Here is a 7,820-nt window from a genome sequence, read left to right on the forward strand (position 1 = left end):
TTATAATATTTTAACATTTTTTATGCTGTAAAATGTACGAATATGTAGCGTAAAATAAGTATGTAAATATTTTAATTAAAGCAAGTTATTCTAAAATTGTAAAATATACTACATTCTACGCATTCCAGTTCTACGTTTATCAGGTTTTTATTCAGCATCGAAAAACAAGTCTTCCACAACTGGCCGCGGTATTTCCTTAATCGGGGAATGATCGGAATTGTACTCGCTATTTGAAATTAATTTAATATTTTTTACATTCCTTAAGAAAGACACGAATATCACTGTTAATATCTTTTTCATTCAGTATACGCGAGGTATCTGCGCACACGAATTTTTTCTACATACTAATATCGATATTGATTCTTAGCCATGACAATTAAACGATGTATAAGTTTCGATAAATAACATTCGTTCCACTATTTAGAATAATTGGTTCTTAATCAATTTTAACACCCGATTTTACTGTTTTTTTTTTAAATTTTGTCTTCGTTTGTATTAAACCTGAATATATTCGTGAAATCTCGATTCGAATACTGTTTCTTCCAACACCAATTTACATGAACACATATAAATAACTGCAAACAGAATACATTTTTTTTTATACATTGTTTTAAGCAACCTGAACAATATAAATGTGAATTGGGTCTCCAAGACTCATGCATAGTATTGCGGGTTAATTACTGGATAAAGATTTATTTTTTGGATAATTAAATTTTAAACTCACAAAAGCGTATCATGTAATTACAACTGACTGTATTCCTCCAATTATCATCATCTTGATTGGTCATAAAAGTATTAAGCGTTTTTCGCACATTTATATGCAGCAGATAATGTAAATAGAGGCTGTAATTACGAATGTGAATATTTTATATTATATCATGGTAACTAATTTATTTTAATACTATATCGGTGTTGTCTAATTTTCTTAGTTTTGGCAGACAAAAGACTTTTAATTTGCCATCGTTGTTTTAAAAGGAAATTCCTAATCTTCTCGAGCTCGTATTTAAAACAAAAAGAGTCCGATACAGTCTTAATCATGAATAATTATAATATAAATTTTAATAACTATTAAAAATAAAAATACATTAGATCCTTTGCTGAACATTCGCGGTATAGCATAGACGGCTTCACAGCACGTTCATTAAGAATCATCGACTTAGGGTAGGGTTACTTTATTTGTATCGCTGCCTTAATTTGGACTATGTTCATAAATAATTGAAATTAATACATTAACTCATTAATTGCATGTTTTCTCAACGTTCTTACTATAATACTGTATATGGTCGAGTTCCTGTTCGGAAATGGAACAGTTAATTTGTTATAAAAAAAATATAGGAAGGGGTTATTGTAATAATAATAAGGAAGGGTTTATAGGTAATACGTTATTGTTAATTATCTTATAATAAGAACATTCAACTGTTTTGGTTCGAGTTGACTGTTTTAGGAGACTCAATCTGTGTGGTCCTGAATCCTCTAATGAATCTAGCAAGTATTATTGGAAAGTTTAGAAACTGTGCAACCATCTGTGACGTAGCTGCTTTCGGAGCATAATTCTTAAACGTTTTTAGAAATTTGAAATAAAAGTGAGAGTCAAAGAATCAGAAGCTGGAAAAGTCTCGCTTCAGTTACTTTGTAGATTGATCGTCACAAGGAACTTAAATGTTGTATTTTATATTTTTATTCGGTTATTCCGGTAGTCGACATTGACTGGTCAGATAATATTTATACAAATCTAATAAGCAATGTCGTAAGAATTAACAAAGCTATTGATTATCAACAGAAAATGGAGAAAATACTGCAGTTATCATTTATTTTGTGTATTAAATATTGTATTTTATTATTTCACATTACTCAATTTGAAAAGTTTCATACGAACAGCCAACCGATTCTCCCACCATCAGATTCCACACTAGTTAGGTGCTCAGTGAGTTTTCGTTCCAACTCTGCAGAGTAAACATAGTGGGGGTAGTTTTTCTACGCTTGCGCTGAACAGAGGAGTAGGGGGAGCCACAACTGACTCGCAAAACGCCAGTTCGTCACACCTGTTCTATACAATTGAAAAACCAAAACCAACATCGTATTTGGCGTAGATAAATCCAAATAAAGATTCGAATTCTTGAATTCCACCATTCTATTTTTACGAAGCGACTTCATACAAAGAACTTGAAAACGCAGTTGTTGAAACTCGGCGGAATATGGGTGAACTTTATAGAGTAATAAATTCAATTGTTTATCGATATCATGCTTGCATACAAGAAAGACATTTTTTTTTTAATTCGTGTTTTACGTCGCATCGACCTTCGGGTCATTAGAGACGTTTTGATGCTGGGTTCTCTTCTTTTGGTGTGGTTATACTTTTGTAGTAGATGTTGGTTTCTTTTAGATATTTCAGGGTATTTTCTACATATATATTTCTGTGACATCAAGGCTATAGGTGAAGTCATCTTGTATTTATGTCTTTGGACGATGTATCTTCCACATTCATATGGTAGATATATTGGTCGTTATGATTTTATTGCATAGGTTTCAGGTTGGCGGTTCTTTTCAATAGGTACTCGTGTGTGAATTTACAGTGTCCTGTTCGTAGCCTTGTCATGATTATTCAGTCTTTCCTCTTCACATTATTGGTGAGTAATGATTAATAAAAATCTTATGTTATTTCGTGCGTTTTTGTTTTATTGAACGAGATCCATAATGTGTTCCCTTCTTGTTTTCAGGCGTAATTTATTGCAACAGCAGTCTTGATATGGGATTTGTAAAGACGACATTATTTTGAATTGAGAGTTTAAAAATAGTATAATATGGGATACACAAATTTTATATAACATTTCTCATTCCTCTTCCTCGCCTCTACATTAAGTTTCCGCAGTTTGACGTAAAATCACATAACACCCCAATTTTCATGAAAATCTGTAAATTTTTCGAAATTCTAGCCTACTATGCCGTTTCTGGTAAGCGGTCCTTTACACTTCGTTCGAGAACCAACGAGACCCTCATTTTGGATCCCATGGACGTTCTTCTTTTTTCATCGATGAGACGAGCAACGTTCGTAGGCGTAGAGATCTCAGGAGAGACTGTTGCGTGAGTCACTGCCCAAAGTGGACTATGTAAATGCGTTCGTCCAGCCTCGAGAACTGGTCGTTCTGTTCATCGCGTTAAATCTTCTCTTGGAAATCTCGCGGCGAGTCACTTTTTAATCTATTTATAACACGGACGAAACTCGAACCGGAATAAATAATTGGAAATCGATACACAGGTTGGTTGCAGGATCCACGATTTACAGAGTACCGGGACCGATCGATAAATAATTATTGCGTTAGCGAAGGAAGTCGCGGGGCAGTGTAGTCGGGTCAACGAAACCGAGGCTCGTCGCGAGCAAGGAGGAAGGGGGCGCGCATAAATTTACTCCACGCCGAACAGCCTTGGGGCCTTATGGCCCCAAACAAACGGATGTCTACCTCTGGTAGACAGCCGCGAACAACCGTCGTCTTCGTGGACGTTCGTGCACGATCGTGAACTCTCGTACGGTACCAAGGCATCGCCTACCGGTGAAAGTGTCCAAGGATTTCGTAACGAGCTACCGATACCGATTACGCTTACGAGGAGAAATCGTTCGGCTTCGTAACGACCGCCGCGGTTTCAGGCTAATTGGACTCCTTCCTCGGCGACTGCCTCGCAAATATTCGATAATTAAAGCGATCGCACGAAAGAACATTTCCGGTAACATGTTATCGTGGATCCATGCCTATCTCGCGCGGAGATCGCGAATAATCCTTAACGACTCGCTGTCTCGACAGAGGGATGCACTTCTGTCGCATCCTGCGGGCCCTGGATCCGCCATTATATAATTTAAATGAACAAATTAACGACGCGTTTGTTTTTACTATTTGAAATTTGAAAGTATAAACGGTGTGAATTTCGTTTGGTTATGGAGTGCACTCGTCGCCACTGGCGGATCTAGAAGAGCTTAAAACGTTTGAGAATCTCAATCTTAGAAATTACAAATAAAAATAGAAATAATTTTTTAAGGAATAAATTTCTTGAAGGAATTAAAATTCAATGAATGGAAGTCGAACAGTTTTAGGCAAAATTTAATTTTTTGCACTCAAGGATTGCATCAATGTACGATCCTCTAAGGGTTTAAAGCGTTTAAAGGTTAACATTTAAAGTGAACTTTTTCGAACGTTTAGAGTGGAAGACCTGTTTAAACTCCCCGGATCCTTTAACATTCTTTGTTTTATTTCACCTTTGTTTCTCTTCGTTCCCATGCTAAAGATGAATTAAAGGGACTGCCTGTTAAATAAATAAAGAGAAACGTCCCATTCGCGATTCGTGCGAGAGGAGGCTCGAAGGGTCGATTGTTTTTTCCGTTCGCGTCGAGACTGATAACGATCGCGCACGCTATGCGTTTACTGATTCAATGTCCCGTTAAGCACCGACGAAACAGGCTCGTTGTCTGTTTCTCTGAATCTCGAGGATCTTTCGAAACGAAGGGGCCTCGTTGGGTCAAAAAACCAATTTATTTTTCACCTTTTCTGAAAGTTTCAAGTACTAAGAACGGGTTCGTAAAATTTTAAGCCGGAATTCGACAAATTAAGTCCCGTAGAACCATTTCAAGAGATCCGTTTTATATACTCTGTAACTTAACTTGAAACTTCGAAGCTGTTCGAAGCACAACTTGTTCGAAACGACAACCAAAATATCTTGGAAAGTAATCCAGGAATCGACTTTAAAAACAAAGCTACATTCACACGCAGTGAGATATAAAACATGCAATACTCATACTTAAGCACAAAAATTACTAACAATGACCCATTTTTACGATCAACATAGTGGAAGTTACCTTTGAAAGTTAAATTGACCCCTTGACGTACGATTTAATTTCAAATAATTTGTCAAACCTATACTATTTAATTTTGTTTAAATTTGTTCGTACAAGGAATGGCCACGAAAAAGAATAGATTTGTTTTATGAATACTTCGTAATTTTTTTCTCGAAAGTGGGTAGGATTTCGGGGGTATGTGTAATGACAAAAAATGATTGTAATCGACCCTTGCAACCGAAAAGAATTTTTTTAGAACAATTTAAAAAATTTTAGCACCTACTCGAATTTTTTTCTTGAAAATGGATAGGATTTCGGGGGTATATGTATTCATCAAAAATGATTGTAATTGACCTCCGCAACCAAAAATAATTTTTTCAGAATGATTTGAAATTTTATAATAACTTTTTAGCGAAGCCTCAGTCAAAAAATTGATATTCTTGATTTTCGTCTTATTTTGGCCTCTAGAATCTCCCATTAAAATTTTTCCCAGGGGTGGCCGAACACCCTGCATAAGTCTTGATGACGAGTGAGTAGTCTTATGATTGTGAAACTTGACATCAAAATTCTTATAACAAGTTAGACTCGTCATTATACGGCAAGGGGTTAACTGAAAAATGCGTGATCTTTATGATTTAAAAAAAAAAAAACTGTACAAAACACAACGAGAAAAGTTGTTGAGCATTATTCTACTACAGTTGAAAAATTTCGCGTCCTCGATACGTATGGAAACTAGACCAAAGTTTATACACTGATACCGATATCAGTCTTAACTCTGATTAAGACGAGGAGCGCGATGTCGAAGGATCTTGAAGCAGAGGATCGAGAGACGTCGCGTGGACGATCGCATTGACGCCGTTAATCTTGCCAGGAGGATCGTTTTGCGGAAGCGACAACTTCCACGGGACCTCGGCCTCATTAGAAAACCCCTCCTCCGAGCCATTCCTCTTCCTCCGGGATAACCGTGGATGCTAATTATAAAGCGCGGAATAATGAAATCATCTTGCAGCGCGGGGCTCGCGAGCCCGCTGACTTCCTTGAGAACTTTTTCACTCGAGCCTCGAGAGAAACGCCTTTATTAGTGGCGGTACATTGCGCTCCGTAGAATTAGGCTCATGGGATTAGCCGGTTGGTGTTATTAAGACAAATTGTCTGCTAATCGTCTCATCCTCCCGGCCACCTAACGATCTCAAATTATTCGTCGCTACAGTCTCCTTTCTAAGATCCTCCTATCGATCGATCTATCTTCTCCAATTACTCTGTATTAGGCGTTGGCAACGTTTCAAATAAAAAATTTCGTAGTAATTATTGGAACTATCCTCAATTCCCATTTCAATGACTACTGTTTTGATTTAGCGTTCAAAATGTACGCAAAAATATTTTCGATAAAGGTTTCTTTTTAAACCACGCCCTTAACTATAAAAATTAATTTCAATCTCGACCCTGGGTGGGTTACCAAATGGAAAATAGACATAATATCACGGATAACGATAGTTATTTCATGTTATAAGTTTGTCCTCAAATCAGGAACCTATAACGAATTTCCTAGTTTTACAGATTTTTCTATGATACCATTTGTGGTATTAATTTGAACCACTTCTGCTGCCTTTACACTTGTCGATGCACTATTAGCCAAGCGCAGTGCCTTATTAACTGAACATGTAATTTCTTTGCACAAGTGAGCCGTACAGCCACTATCGAGACACCAATACTTATTTCTCCTACTCTCAGCAACATTATGTGTCTCGTTTTTGTTAATATCTTCTATATTAAACACTTCATCTGCCATTCCTGCCTTCGAATTGACGTTTTCAACATTTCTTGAATAGCACTGATTTGCTTTATGTTCTAATTTTTGGCATTTATAACAATGCTATCTTTGATTTGTCTTGGCATCATATCTATCATCTCCCATTTCACAATATCTACCAACGTTTCTATTTGTACCATTAATACTTCCCTTATAAAAACTTCTACTTGAGTTACCACTATTCCCCTTATAATAGTTAAAATCTCTGTTCGTGCTTCCAGTATTGCCTTTATAATTATTATATCTTTTACTTATACTCATCGCTCCTGGATTATCAGTGTTATGCTTATATCTACGCACCTTTGATTCCTCTATAATTTTTATTTTGAGCGTTTTGAGTCGAGAAGGCTATACAACGACATTGAGCTTAATAAATCTTTATTTATATTTACTGCCATACTTTCTAACTTGTCAACAGTTTCAAAAAACTTATCTATATGTTCGCGTACATTTTCACCCTCTGACATGCGATTTGTGATCAATTTTTTCAGCAGTGCTGCTTTTCTCGCGGGTCCTTCAGACGCATAAATTGAATTTAACTGTTACCATACCTCATGCGATGTGGTGCATCCTTTTATTTGTATGACTTGTGATGGACTTATTGATAACATCAGATCAGCACGTGCCTTCCTATTCATGCCATCCCACGCTTCTGCCGCGGCTCTCGATCCCGCGTTTTCATACTGCACAATTGGTCGCGGTTTTGTTCCGGATGCATATTCCCATAAATCATTCTTTGTTACCTCTACTTGAATGCTCCACGATTCGTAATTGCTCTTGTTCAGCAATTCTATACGAGCAGCCGCTACCGCGCTTTGCGCCATGCTTCCAACACGTGGGTAACCTCACTTTTCTTTTAAACTTACAAACTTTATATTTAAACCACGCTGATCGGAACGTTCTGGGCCCATAACCTGTTATAGGTTAATTGAAACAAATAGTTGGCCAAAATGCATGGTTAAACAATATGAATTTATTTCTAAAACTTTACACAGATCATGTACATACAACACAAGCCGGTAGAGGAAGCGTCACGCACCGGACGTTATACGAACGACTGAAGCGCGAATTACAAACACTTACAATTATATGTAACATTTCATAGTACTTTAGTCTCTGGTTTTTAATAATTCCTTTATTTCCCTCCTACTTTCAAATGTATATATAAGCACAAACGCACTTTCTTGA

Source organism: Colletes latitarsis, chromosome 8, assembly GCF_051014445.1.
Source record: "Colletes latitarsis isolate SP2378_abdomen chromosome 8, iyColLati1, whole genome shotgun sequence".
Taxonomy (NCBI): Eukaryota; Metazoa; Arthropoda; class Insecta; order Hymenoptera; family Colletidae; genus Colletes; species Colletes latitarsis.